Source organism: Pezoporus occidentalis, unplaced genomic scaffold (genome assembly GCF_034315485.1).
Source record: "Pezoporus occidentalis ecotype Australia unplaced genomic scaffold, CSIRO_AGI_Poc_V1 ctg23, whole genome shotgun sequence".
Lineage (NCBI taxonomy): Eukaryota > Metazoa > Chordata > Aves > Psittaciformes > Psittacidae > Pezoporus > Pezoporus occidentalis.
Window position 1 is genome coordinate 11,650,694 of NW_026914180.1, and position 14,334 is coordinate 11,665,027.

The window sequence follows — 14,334 nt, forward strand, 5'->3', positions numbered from 1 at the left end:
TCAGATTCTGCGAGGTTGCCGAACTACGGCAGGGCCGGGGCGCTCCGACGCCACAGGGAAAGGCCGAGGGATGCGCTGACCGGCAGAAACTTGCTTCGGGGTTGGGAGGGGGACTGGGGCGGGGGAAGGGACGGAAGGAGGGGAGAAGGGACAGAGGGAAAACGGCAAAGTCTCGGAATTGTTTTCTCCGGCTGGCTTTCTGTATGAATTCTCCGGAGGCGGCTGCTCGCAGCGGAGGGAGGGATGAGGCAGGGGGACTGCGTGGAGTGAGCCGTAGTTTTGCAGTGTCACCGAAAACCAGAGCTAGACTTTGGTCCTGTGCGTTTCAAAGGCGGTGTAAAATGGCACACTGCATTTTTCCAGGCGGCGGTAGCGGCAGCGGCTGGGGGGGGGGGGGACGACAGCGCAGGAGGTGGGGAAGGGGGGAGTGGGGCGGGGGCAACGGGGCCGCTGCCCGCCGAGCCCATCGAGCCGCCGCCGGGCCCCGCAAAGTTGTGACCCCGGCGGCCCCGGGCTCCAGTCCCCGGCATCGCTCGCAGAGCCGCGGGGAAGGCGCCTCCTTCCACACCCGGCGATTCGGGCGGGCGAGGGGCGGGGAGAGAAATAGAAAAGGGGAGGGGGGGGGGGGGTGTGGGGTGTGTGTGTGAAGAAAAGTCTCACTTTTCGCATTTGCGAAATATTTTAAGGATGTTCGGGGAGCCCTTTGCAGCATGGAGGTGGTTGGTGGCAGAAGAGCGCGTACGTGGTCCATATTGTTACAGCCGTTTTGCCAGGACTGCCCTCTCCGAAGGTAAGTTTGTGGTTTTAAGCGAAAATATTTGTTTCTGCGGTTTTTTGTTTTTTTTTGGGGGGGGCGGGGGTGGTTTGTTTTTTGTTTTTTTGGTTTGGTTTGTGGGTTTGGTTTTTTTTTTTGGCGTGCTGTGGTGCTGTGGAGGGGGTTTGGTTGTGGGGATGAACAAAACGCAGCCCGGTATTTTTCTTAGCTTTGAGCCCGTGTGTTTCCCACCCAACGGTGTCTCCTTAATACCCACAATAACCGAAGTCAGTTTTGTTTCTTCTTTAAAATTTTATACACGCGAAGCTTAACAAATTTAAGTGCCATTTCAGAGTGTAAGAACTCGGATATTTTCCAGATGGACTTGGGTTTCGGGTTGGTTTTTTTTTTCGGTTCTAGCTTTTTTGTTTGGGGGGGTTTCTCTACCGACTAATAAGCGGATTCGGGACCAAATATGTGACTGTCTTAATATAATGCGCCTCTAATATATAAAGAATCGGTTTATGTTGATGTTGTATGGTCTGGTCGTGGCTAAAAGAGTTTTACAATGCCATTTGTGATGGCTCTTGATGGATTACTTTAGTCTAAAGTACGGGGGGGGAAAACTGCCTGCCCTTGGTATGGTGAAGCTGGAGGTTGACAGAACGGGGTTTATATTAAGTTATGGTTCTTGTTAAACAGTGACCTTCGTATTTACAAATTAGCGCTCTTGTGGCAATTAGCTTAAAGCATTAGTTATATAAAGGTTTTTATTTCGCCTCACTTCATTTAGATGTCTTGGGAGGGGAGTGTTGAGGGGGGGGAGGGAATGAATGGTTCGTTTGTTTGTTCTCTTTCCTGCAGGAAGGCACATTTGGGAGACATTTTGCAATTTTTGGTATTTTTCTTGGCATTTTTTTCCATTTTTTTCAGACGGTGGGAGATCTTTTTTTGTTTTGCGTCGGGCTGCGCTGGTGGCGCTGTGGCGCCCGCGCCGGCCCCTGGCTCTGGAAAGGGGGAGCTGGGGAGGGGGGAAGGTGGGGCACGGTTTGATCTATTGTATCTTTTCCTTTCATCTGGCTCAAAAGTAAGCGCAGATTAGTTGGAAAGACGATAAAATTGTATCTGTGAAATAATTGCACTGTTGCGTGAACTAGGGGCCGGAACAGGCATGACCTCACCCTCTCGCTGGTTTGTGTAATGAAGTGGATTGCTAATTTATCCACCACCACCACCCCCCAGTCCTGTACCTAGAGACCAGTTTTCTTCAGTAACGAGATTTTTCGGCCCCACCCCCAAACTGATTTTTTACAGTGGCTGCAAAATGAAAGGTTTTAAAATGATTTTTGCATACAATATGGAAGGCTTTGGTACTCGTTTCTTGTGCAACTAGTCCATTGTTTGCTATTTGGGAACTTAGGGGTTATGTTCACCCCTGGCTGTTAAACCTTCAGGTCCTTCTTGCTTGTGTGGTTGCATATGCAGATTTCTTGTTGAGGTCTGTAAGAGTTTGGATTGTGTGTGAAGGTGGGGTTGTAAAGAAAAGAAAACCTAATGTAATCCTTTGGATTCTAACAGGATTCACCTGAGGTGGGTGGCCTTTTTCTTTCCTGTTGCTAAGTGGAGCATGCATTTTGCATATATTTATAAATAGATATGTATTAATGTGTGCTATTTTCTTTTGTTACAACCTACAGATCACCTCGGTTCTGAGTGCAATGTTTTAGAAGGCTTTCTGCTAACATCCATATTGGGCGTTTAAGAAAACAGGAGTGATTAATCTTCTAAGAAGATGGGTGGGAAGACATATGCTCTGATCATAGGCTTGCCCATATTAGAAAACTCAACAGGTTCAGGAATACATTTAACATTAACTTTCATATATTTTTAAGGAATCAATGTTCCTATTATCTTTGAGTTATATGAAGCTGACAATTTTGAGACCTTTGCATCTATTTTATATTTCAATGTCATTATTTTCAAAGAACAAATTTGACAAACACTAGACAGTTTGAGACAGTTTGAGACTTCTTATGAGCATTTAAATCTTCAGAAATGCATTTAGGTTTTCTTTTTGAAAGAAACTTGCTCATCAGATTATTTAGTTTTATGTAAACCAATTCACAACTTCAAGTAGATCTCTGCAATGGTAGTGTTTGGGTTTTTTTTCTTAGAAAGGTAAAATTTACTTCTGTATATATCATGTAACCTTCTTCCAGTAAGAAACATTTATATCCAGGAGAGCAGTCATCTTTTATCATCTCTCCTCTGCCAGACAAGATCTGCTTCTATGAAGTCTTGGATGGAGCGGAGTCCTGTTGGCCTAGGACAGTGCAGTATGACCATCACATCTTCAATGTCCTGGTACAGCTCCTAGGTCTTGAGGACAAGTATCAAGATATGGACCCTCTTAGAAAGTGTGGATTTTGGACATTTTCCATCTCCAAGATCTGATCGCTAGGTCACAAGCATTTTTGGTTATGGCAATGGAAGTTGGGTCAATTGCTGCTGAATTTATTACAATGATAATAAGTCTTAGAGAAGCGCTGAATTATTTATATCAAAGTAATTCTGATGCAACTTCCATTTTCTCCTTTACATTGTATAGACCAATGTTAGGTTTGCTCATCCACAGGCAGAAGTACTGAGCAAATGATAAATACTGAAGGTAATTCCATGCTTTTGCTCCTCTTGTCATCCTGGCCTATGAAAGTGATGATTTCTAGTGATGCAGCCTGTGCACACAGGCCATGGATGAACTGATTGCTGGTGATCTTGCTGCTCAGAGTCAGCTTCTACCTCAGTGAAGTCAGCAAGAACATGAATGCTGAACAGAAGCTTGCTTCACACTTGCTCTTCTTTTTCCCATTCAGTTGGGGCTACTTTTTAACATCAGTTAAGGTTTTGCAGCTTTCATGCTGCATTTGATGAAAGTATGTTCTCACTCCTACCCAGAAGTCATAAGGTGAGAGAAGTGCTGATGATTTGCAATTCAGTGGTTTCCACACTTCTTCCCTCCTTCCTTTTTGAGCTATTGTTGAACAAGAAATAGTTCCAGCAGATGTGTTGCTAATAAGGAACAATAATTTCTTAGAGTTAGCACCCTCTCAAAGCTAAATAGCAACTAATTTACCTCCTGCACCTTCTGCAGAAATGCCTGGAAGAGTCATTACTAGGGGTAGCTCTGCCTTGATGGTTTATTTTCTCCACCCTGCTCCTTCTGAAATATCTGTCTTGTGGAATAACAGGACCTAAAACAGAAGAGGTTTTTTTTTTTTATTTTTTTTTATTTTTCCTTTATTGGTTTCTTAATTTTGTCTCCTGTATATCCCTCTCTTTCTAAGATGGCAAAGCTAATCATATTTTTCTCCTAATACGGTTTCCCTTTTACCTAGAAACTATATAGGCTCCATATTGCTTTCAAAGATATTTGTCTCTACTGGCCTAAAACTATTTGAAGTATAACATCCTACTGTAAACCAAATAATCTCTCTCAAGATCTTAACTTATCCTGAGTGACAAAATGTTCTGTGTGCCTTCATGACATTCCTCTTACCAATATTACTAGTGTTATATATTCAAGTAAGAGGCACAGGATAAAGATGTTTTTCTGTCTAAAATTCTCATGGAAGTGCAGATGTGTAGGTCCCAGGCAGATTTAACTGGCTTCCAGAGTGAGACAATACTAAGGTGAAGACAGTTGCCCAGATGTGTGCTAGTGGTATAAAAGAACATCACTGGGGACTCAGTTGAAATAAAAGCTATAACTCTTACTTCATTCATGCATGTGTCACTGTGTTCTCTGTTTTCTTATTGTGATAACATACTTTGGTGGCTGGGACTCCCAGCTATTCTCTTTTGAGGATCCTGAACTATTCATTGTTTCCGTGATTCAGTGCTCAGCAAGATTTCAGAGGGGGGAAGGTATCATTGTGTTCTAAACCTTGTGACATATAGTCTTATTTTCTCACCTTTCTTATTCCATGACTTTGCTGCCTGTAGTACTCCACATCATATATGTCAGTATCAAATTATAGCAATGAATAATTTTTTGAAAACCTGTTTCAAGTATCACTCATTTCCCAGCTGTGAACAAAGGATGCTCTATTTCTTGCTTGCTTCAGACTCGCATCTTCTAGAAAGCTTCGTCCCTCCACACTGCTTCCAGACAGGCACTTGCATGGCTTTCCAGTGTCATGAAATAATCTGCTCCACTCTTATATGCCAGAGGAAACTAGCCATAGCCTAGGGGTCTTCTACCTTTTAACATTCTTCATGTATTTCCTCTTTCATCAAACAGCACAAGAAGTTAATTTATGTTTTAGTAAAGAGGTCCAAATCCTTGAGACAATTCTAGGTTTTTAAAGGCTTTAGTAAATGAGGTGGAGAGAATAGCAGTGCTTTGAAACATAATTTTTCTGGCTTGGTGTTGTGAGAAACAGAATATGCCTTGGACACATACAGCCACATACCAGTGGCTTCAGCTCCCACGGACTTCGTTAGAGTCTTAATGAAGTAATGTTTCTACTATATCGTGTTACCTACCACTGGAATGTCCTTTGGCCTCAGCAGCAAGGCAATACCAATACTACAAATTTCCTTAAGAGGTAGCTTTGCTCATAAATTCCCTACTGATAGTACTAGAGCCTAAAATTGGTGATCAGCATCTGACCCTTAAAGTAGGTGTTGCAGTGCTTAAAAAGTAAGTACATTGGCTAAGAATTATTCTTTCCGCTTACCTCCCTGTATAAACAACAGAAAGATGGGAATTGTCAACCTGTGAGTACTAGTCTTCACTAGTTGTGCAAGGAGTTGAGACGCTGTTATGGAGGTCTCGGATGGTAACTGTATTGTAAGCTTAAAGGCATACAATACCTTTGTATTGTATGCTTAAAGGCATACAATACCATACAATAGAAAACAGTTGTTGTGGATGACAATGTCTGTTGGTTTGAACACCAGTAAAAACGGCACAGGCTCTAAATGCTAGGGTTTCTGCAGTCTCTGGGAATTCAAACCTGGGGCAAATGGGTTCAGATGGTGGGATGCTGACTCCCCACCTTCCATTGTTGAAGACAATCTGGATCACTTGCTAGAGAAAGGGAAAAGGAGGAGTTAGATTTTACAATGGGAACACTGGGATCCTCAGAGGAAGAGGGGAAAAAGATGGGCTGGATCTTGTCCCTGCTCCCAGCGTTGCTTCATGGATTTTACTCAGTAATGTTTAAACATCAGATGTAGGAAGCATCAGAAATCGTGAGCAAAACCAAGGACTTGTTCCTCCCAAAGCAGTCATCTTTTTGTCAGGTTCCATTTTGGTGTTCCTCTGGGACCTGTGCTTACAAATACATGGTTTGATACCTAGGTAACAAGTCTGTAAGGTGATGTTAACTCATGCTTCAATGGATTGTCAACTGTATTTCCAGGTAAATTGGAATCACTGTATCATAAGCACTTAATGTAGAACTTATTTCACCTGACTTTAGATGGGTATGTTAAATCTGTAATCTTAGTCATTAAATGAGTCAAATAGATACAAACCTCCAAATTTTGGATTTCTGCTGCAATACGAACCATATTTGAAACTTTATAGTACCCTGATCAGATCTGCTTCTGCCCAGTATGACCAGCTCAGGTGTGAATGTCCTCACTTACCCAGATAAATCCTAAACCCCAATGTTTGCTTATATTGACTTGTGCATGATTTAGGTAATGAAAAGCTAGCTCTTAACCCTCTCTCCCGTCCAGAGCTTTAAGAAACTTCCTAAATGGAAGGAAGACCTCCCTGGCCTCACAGGTGTGTACATCTTTAATATTCATTAACACAAATAAGAGAGTTTTCCATGTTTTCTTAAACAGGCTAAAAAACCAAGCTACTTGGATCTGGCCTTTAAGCATTACAGGCATCCCTTAGGTCCTGTATCTGTTTACTAGGAAGCTTGGTGCTGTCACAATCTGATGTCTAAAAAGACCATTTCTTTAAAGGGTCCTTTTACCTGACATTTTTTCAACTGTAATGCCAGACATAGACAGCTCATGTTACCTGGATAAATATGTTCAGAGAATTTTTTTCTTAAGAAAACCTAATATTAAAATTTAATTTCATGTTGTAATGCAGAGCAGCTATATTATTTCTGATAGTCTTAAAGGTAAACCACACAAGACAGGATACCTTGATGCCTTTAGATAACGTGATTGTTTATTCACAGTTCAAAAAAGTGTCACAATCAGCATCATTTAAGGAAAAGCCATGCTGTGTAACTAAGGGGGGAAAACCCTAACATCTGATGACTCCACATACACACATATGGCCCATATCCCCTTATAATCATGGAACAAGTTAAGATTCTGTAAGGAAGTATTTTGGTTTCTTTTTTTATTTTCACCTCTGAGTCAATTTCCAAATTAAAATTGGGTATCACAGGAATCTGTGGGACTTGGAAGCTTCAGTCAAGCAGACTTTCAGATGAGCTGCTTTAATGAGAGAACTATATTCCTTCTCATCTTCTATGTTCTCCCCGATTTATTATTTTTTTAATTAGGTCATGTCCTTTTGAGCTAACACCCTTCTTGAGGTCCTTATAAATCTGACCAAGTTCAGCAGACTTTGCACTGTGACCAGCACCTCGCTTTGTGCATAGCCCCTTATGTTGATGACAGTGGTCTGTTGGCTTCCCTTTGACAGATCAACAGAATGTCAAACAACTGTAAAACTAATACATTATTTAATAAGAGAATGAGACTAGAGTATCTGTATTGGAGAGGGGTGATGGCATGAAATCCTTAACTGTTTGTACTCTAAATGATTTGAGAAAACTACTTCTCACTTGGTTGTGTTTCTCAGTTTGCCCTCACAGCAGACTTGGGAAGAAAATGCCAATGATATAGCACCAGCTTGGGTTTTCTGAGCCCACCTACATTAGCAACATGGAGGAAAAAATCTAATATGATTTCGCTGTCTTTATTCTCAAGGCAACTTCATATTTCCATCTAAAACAAAACACTTCCCCTTTCAACATCTGCCCAACTCCCACAAGTTTTTTGCATTCTCTGAATGTTGAAAAACTTCTGAAAATGTGTTTTCTTTGGGGTAAGCCTATCAGAGTTTTCCATTTGTGTGCTTCTGCTATAATTTAAAATATATATATACATATATCAGACCACTCTTATCAGATCAGTTTTGTGTTCAGATCTGGCCTCCTGTGCTGGATATACATATTCAACATTAGTTCATTAGCTTTTTTCACTACTGCAGCACTGTTGAGTTTTCTGAAGTGTCTAGATAGCTGTTCAGTTGTAAATATGAGTATGATTAATTTGTGTCCCAGAAGACAAACAATATGTTTATAACATTCACTCATGTTTAATTTAGAAGTATAAATTAAACTAGAATGTGTAAAGAAATCCACATAGAGGGTTGAAAGAATTTTTGTGTTCTTGCAGATTAATAACATCAGACTTTTGAAATCCAAAAGCTGAGTTGTATTTGTTTTTTACCTTTCTGTGAAGAAATGCATTTACCTTAAGTAAAGATGGCATGGCTTGTATTAGCTAATTAATAACACAATCCTATTAATTTGCCCTGGAATTCATGAGAGTTTCATCATAGTGTGTGTAGATAGTAGTTCCCACTAAGCACCTCCACTCCAATCTAAACAAATGCATTAGGAAATTCCTCTTCATTCCAAGATGCAGGTATACTTCCTGCACCAAAAGATTTCTGATGCCTTCTGTTTCCTATCTAGGTATAAATCATTGTTTTCCTGAAATGTCTGAAGCAAGCAGTTATACTCCTTTCATTCTGATTAATGAACTGCAATTTTAAGTATTTGACATTATATAGTAGATATCAGACTATTAACTCCACATTATGTAATGTAATTCTGAAGTTCTGCAAGTATTTGATCATACATCCAGAAGCTCTGAAGCACACGAAACAGTTTTCATAGATTGACTTGTAAGATAGAAATCCTGTCTTGGAAGTGAGTGTAAGGTATTTAAGTAAATGACTTGATTTAAAAACAAAATTTAAAATGGTAAAGCCTATGTGTTTACCTGGATTGAATTTGCTGTATATTTGTGCATACATACAGCCATGCAATTAAGGTTGTAGTAGTACACTTTAGAAAAGGAATGAATGTAGCTTGTCCTCAAATATACTCTTTCATTCTGGGTTAGTGTTTGAACACTGTGGCAGCCTAAATTATATATTGATCTGGGTGTGTGTTGGTTTGTTTTTAACTTAATGGTCAGTTGAAGGATTCAGGACAGTGTGCATCGCTGTGTCAGACCTAGGTACAAGCTTAATTCATAATTTGTCTACTTCTGCTTTATGTTTTAGTCTTTATCTGTGCAGAATGTGAAAGTTGTCTATACTTAGGTCTGATGAACAAATTAGCAGTTGTGTTGGCAAGAGAAGGTTGGGCTTTTTTATTTAGTTTGGGGGGTTATGGTTGGTAGGTTTGTTGTTTATTTCTTTGGCTTATTTTCTGTTGGCTGTTTTTGCCCAATCCTTTGTATTTCCAGCAAGAAGATAAAATTTTTGCCTTCCTGCTGGCTCTTCTACTGGAAATACATAATCATATGATTAACTTTACTTAAAGGTTCGGCAATTATTCATGTGTTATAAACCAATGGTTGCAGAAGTCCAGGCCTAAGTAAGAGGTGGTTAGCTTGTCTGCACAGCTAAGATTATATTTACTATAATGTTTTAGATTAATTGACATAAAATAATAAAAAATTGTTATTCTAATATTAATTTGTATTTTAGAATACAAAATGTTTTGGATAAAAGTGGGGGTTCTTAGTTTCATTTTGCGTGAGTTTATTTCTTTGGGTTTTGCTTATATTTTTTTCTTTTTAATGAACAAAAAATAACATGCAAAAAAAACCAACAAACAACAAAACCCAAAAAACAAAACAGAGCATAAGGTCAGACATTTATTTATTTATTTTAATTTTGCAAAAAGGCTGTAATTTAAAACTTTGTCTGTTTTACTGTTTAGTCCTAAGAGATTATTTTGTGAAGGAAGTTGCTGGAGAAGATGAGTAAAGCTAGAATTCAGGGTGTGTTTAGCATAATATTTTTGGGGAATACATATTATGGAACGAAAGAGTAAAGGAGAAACTCACAAATCACTTATCACTTAACCCATACAGTTCTTGTGACTCTATCAAAACTTACACAGGAAAAGCTATCTTTCAGTACAGAAGAGTCTTAAGATAATCTTTGACTTGTTTTGTCCACTGTATCTAACAGAGTAACTGCTTCTACTATTATGTGTTTTCCTTATACATGTAAAAACTTAAGTCACCTGAGCAAGTCATATAAATGAACCCGGTTCCTATCTGACTGTTCTAAAGAACTCCCACAACCCATTTGTGCTTTCAGATATATTTTAGGCAAGAGAATGGGAAAACGGGCTCTATCTGCATAAGTGATACTGGGACAAACGTTGAGTCTGTACAATAATAATCTTGAGACATTAATTCCTCTTGCAGTCTTTTTGTTCCTTCTGTAGAAGCAACTGCATCCACTATCTTTAAGAGCTCAGCTATAGTTGCAAACATAGAAATGTGGTAATAGCTTTTGCTGTTCCTCTCTTAGCTTTGTTTCCTCTCAGAAAGGGAATAGCTGGCTAGCAACTTTTCTTCTTCCTTTGGCTATAGCTCAGCGACATAATACTTTTCAAGTTCAGCTTAAGTTCCCCTGAGGATGCTGGACCTCAGGGTAATTTTGAAAAGTAGTTTTGAATTTGTATGGCAGACAACACATTCCCCAAATAATATTACACCATTAAATTGGCATCTAACTCCTTTCACTCATGGAAAAATGTTGCCTGGTTCCCAGGGAAGTGAAGGAATCACTATCCCTCGAAATGTTCAGAAACTGTGTAGATGGGGTTCTTAGTGACATGGTTAATGTCACCAAGTTAGTGGTGTCACTAAATTAATGTCACATGGTTAGTGGTGGTCTTGGCAGTTCTGGGATAAAGATCATCTGGACTTGATGATCTTAAGGACTTGATGATCTTAAGGTCTTTTCCAACCTACTGATTCTGATTTCATCTGTACTTGAAACAGTAGAACTCCACCCATGCACAGTGAAAAGTCATCAGCATGAAAGAAAATAAGAAACTCTCCATTTATAGACTAGTACAGACACTGGTCTTGTAGGAAAAGGTTTTCAAATATAGCATATGTCAGTGTATTACTGTTTTGAGTGCATGTTAAATTGCATATATAGTTTTATCATTTTCAAATCATTTATGCACACAGTTTGTCATTCCAGACTTGTATTCTGTAGCCTTCATAAACTGGATCATGTGAAGGAAGAGGGCAGTGACTGCAAACTGCAGCTAGTGGGGAAATATAACTTTTAATATGGATCTTTTCAAGTGGCTTCTCTTCTAACTTACGTAGTTGGGGGATTTTTTGATAAGTTGTTAAAGTATCTGATCATATTCCCACTTGGTACTCAGTTCAGCTTCATAAGCAAAGGTGCTGATGCAGATGAAGGGGCAGTGCTGCTGCAGAGGAGAATGAATGGCAGAGCAGGACAGCAGTATCTTAAACCACTATTGTTAACAAAGCAACACATTACAAAGTGATAGTCTCACTTGGACAGCCTGCGAAATGACAGAACTATTGTTCATTTCAGCCTATCTTGTTAGTGTTACTTGATGCACAACAATGTTGTCTTGCCATCTCCTTCCTGCATGTAGTTTTAAAATGTAAAACCACCCATTAATTACATAGTAATAACTTATCCAGGTTAAGTATGGCAACAGAGTGTTAAAACTTCAGATTTTGTCACAGGAAAGCCAACTTCTGTTTCTGTTCTGAATGTTGTGGACACAACTAGTTTTGTAATACTGCTTTCCTAGTCATTCCTAGTAAAAACACTGCTCATGACACTAGCAGTCATTGGTTTTATAGTGGAAAAATCACATGTTCATGCTTAATATTTCCAAGCTTCTCATACTACCAGGCTGCTATGTCTCAAACTTTAAAATTTTTGTAGGCAGTTTTGGAATCTAAAGGGTAATGTCTACTTACATTCTGTTGAATGGCAACAGAAATAGGAGATTAAATCTCTATTTGGTATTCTGCAGTGTAAATGGGAAGTGCTTACAAGAAGTAAAAGGTAGCTAAAAACTTTAGCCATGCAATACGTGTACTTACCTGTTAGCTAAAGAAACAAAAATTCAGATATATATGTAGACATAAAGACAAATTGCTTTCCCCTCATTGAGACAAGAATTGAGGAAAAGACTTACTTGGTCACTACTTCAAATTATGATTTTAAAAGAACTTCAAACAAGCTTTGTACCTATTGCATCTCAACCATGAACACAGAAAATAACTGAATATTTCATACCATTCTTTGAGATGCCAAAGCTATGAAACACTAAACTAGGGTGTTGTCCCCCTCAAAAGAAAAGAAAAAAGGGGGGGGGGGGGGGGGGGGGCAAAAGCTGAAGGTATCGCAAAGACATTAGAAACCTATTTTGTAATATGGTGTCTGGTGTTTGATCTCCCAGTATGTTTGACAGTTCCATTATCTCTTTTAAAACAGACAACTGACATCAGCAAATAAGATTAAATTACTTTAATTGATGGTTGAAATCTTCATGCTGTTAAGATGATTTCTATATGCATCTACTTACTACTGTAATGTGACATTTTATGAAATAATGAAGAACCTCTAGTGTCATATTTGCCTACATTTATCTCATTTTAATCCAAATTCCAGGTAGCTCACTGAGATGATTTAAAAGAATACAGCTATCTGTAATGTTATAAAACACAGAAGAGGATAGCTGAGGAGCAAATTTGAACAGAAGCATCACTAGCAAATGTAAAACAGGAATAAACATACACAATCCATAATAGCTTACTACTGATCAAAAGAGCTACATGCATCTTTCCAAATAGAATCATAGAATGGTTTGGGCTGGAAGGTGTCTTTGAGTTCCAACTTGAAGATTAGAGTTCCAACCACTCTGCCACCGGCAGGGACACCTTTCACTAGGCCAGGTTGCTCAAAGCCCCATCCAACCTGGCCTTGAAGACTGACAGGGATGAGGCAGCCACAGCTTCTCTGGGCAACCTGTGCCAGTGTCTCACCATCCTCACAGGAAAGAACTTGCTAATATCTACCCCTCTTCCAGTCTAAAGCCATTAACCCCTACATGCTGTCCCTACATGCCCTTGTAAAAAGGGAAAAAATGCCCCTAAGAGTCCTTGGGAAAAGAAACCCAAGTACGGTAACTTCATATTATGTCATTTCTTAATGCTTGATTATTGAAAGGGGGCAGCAGGTGGGGGGAGAGGAAGACCAGTGATACTTTTTTAGTTCAAAGTAGTCAGCACTTATGGAGATAAAAGGCAAAAAACCTGAGGTCAAGAAAATTGCTATATAAATTAATGATGAGTTAGTGAGCTCTACAATAGTAGAAGCCGGGTGTAAAGTAGTCCCAGAGTGATAAAAAAGAAAAATTTCAAATATTTATGGATATGGAAGTTACTATGTAGTTTAGCATACTCAGCATATTCCTTAGTTTATCCAAATACTGTATTATCTTCTGTAAGAACTATTTTTAAATGGTTGGCAAATGAGAAACATGTTTTAATACGTTCTACTTTTAATTGTTGTCTCCTGCAGTTTTAGGTAGGTACAAGAAAAGTATTAAAGAAAATGAACGTATGTAAGGAGTCAAATACACCTGATTTCTAATCCCAGTTTGACTGTGGATGTCAGTGTATCATTATTTTGGGAGGCAGGGGAAAGAAGGAAGTTAGTTTAAAAAAAAAAACCAAACCACCCCTGCACCTCTTCCAATGAGGCTGAAGAGTGGAATGACATCAGATGTTCACCATTAATACTGTGTATTGCTGTGGATATTTATTTTCTTAAATAAACAGTCTTTCTCTAGAAAGAGAACAACAGAAAACTCATATATGGAATATCAGCCTATATTGTACTTTATTTCAACCAATAAAACCACCATCTCCTAGAATTTTATATCTTTAAAAGGTGCATTATACCAGAAAGTGCCAAAACTGGCAGTTTAACCTATATGCCCTTTATGCATACATATTTTGTGATTAAGATTGCAATTAGAATGGGAGACTATTAAATCCATGTTCAGAAGACTACAATTCTTGCCTAAAGAAACTACCAAAAGTCTGTCTTTAACTCAGGTTTTAAGCCACAAAATTAAATAAATACTAAAATGTGTAAAAACTTGTCAAATGGTACATGGAACTTGCAAACCAAAGCAGCAAGTTAAGTCTTGGGGTTTCACAAAACCTGAGTTAGATATCACAAGAGACCCCTTTCTGGATCTGTATGGATACTGTTGTTGGATCTCCACCCTTAATGCTCGGTCTGAATTTAGTACTTTTGAATGTATATGGAAATGGTTATATCTACCATCTACATAGCTGATGTACAAAGTTCTTTCATTTTGGTAAAGCTTGTTCTTTTAATTAAACACTTTGAGATCATAAAAAGATGGAGCATTAAAGAAATGCCTCCCATGCTAAAGATCTAATTTCAGTGGTTTGTACAAAAA

General features: G+C 38.9%; 1 protein-coding gene and 2 long non-coding RNA genes across 10 annotated transcripts in view; 1 reads left to right on the forward strand and 2 right to left on the reverse strand.

The window, feature by feature from the left end:
- The window catches only part of LOC134165123 (uncharacterized), a 32,105-nt gene that overhangs the window by 15,281 nt on the left and 2,490 nt on the right, over positions 1-14,334 (reverse strand). The gene's annotated exons all lie outside the window — the stretch shown is intronic.
- EPC1 (enhancer of polycomb homolog 1) overlaps positions 1-14,334 on the forward strand; it is a 72,235-nt gene that overhangs the window by 243 nt on the left and 57,658 nt on the right. For 3 of the 8 annotated variants that reach the window (XM_062621599.1, XM_062621602.1, XM_062621600.1), the window contains exons 1-2: positions 75-92; positions 686-790. The gene's annotated coding sequence lies outside the window, so the exon portion shown is untranslated. Of the gene's footprint in view, positions 1-74; positions 93-170; positions 319-685; positions 791-14,334 lie in introns of those variants that run through there. The other 5 variants (XM_062621606.1, XM_062621604.1, XM_062621611.1 and 2 more) reach the window with 4 other exon arrangements.
- On the reverse strand, positions 2,916-9,094 carry LOC134165124 (uncharacterized). Its single transcript, XR_009965379.1, has 2 exons — positions 5,662-9,094; positions 2,916-5,629 (listed from the first exon to the last, which is right to left on the reverse strand). It is a non-coding gene; the product is annotated as an uncharacterized LOC134165124 (long non-coding RNA).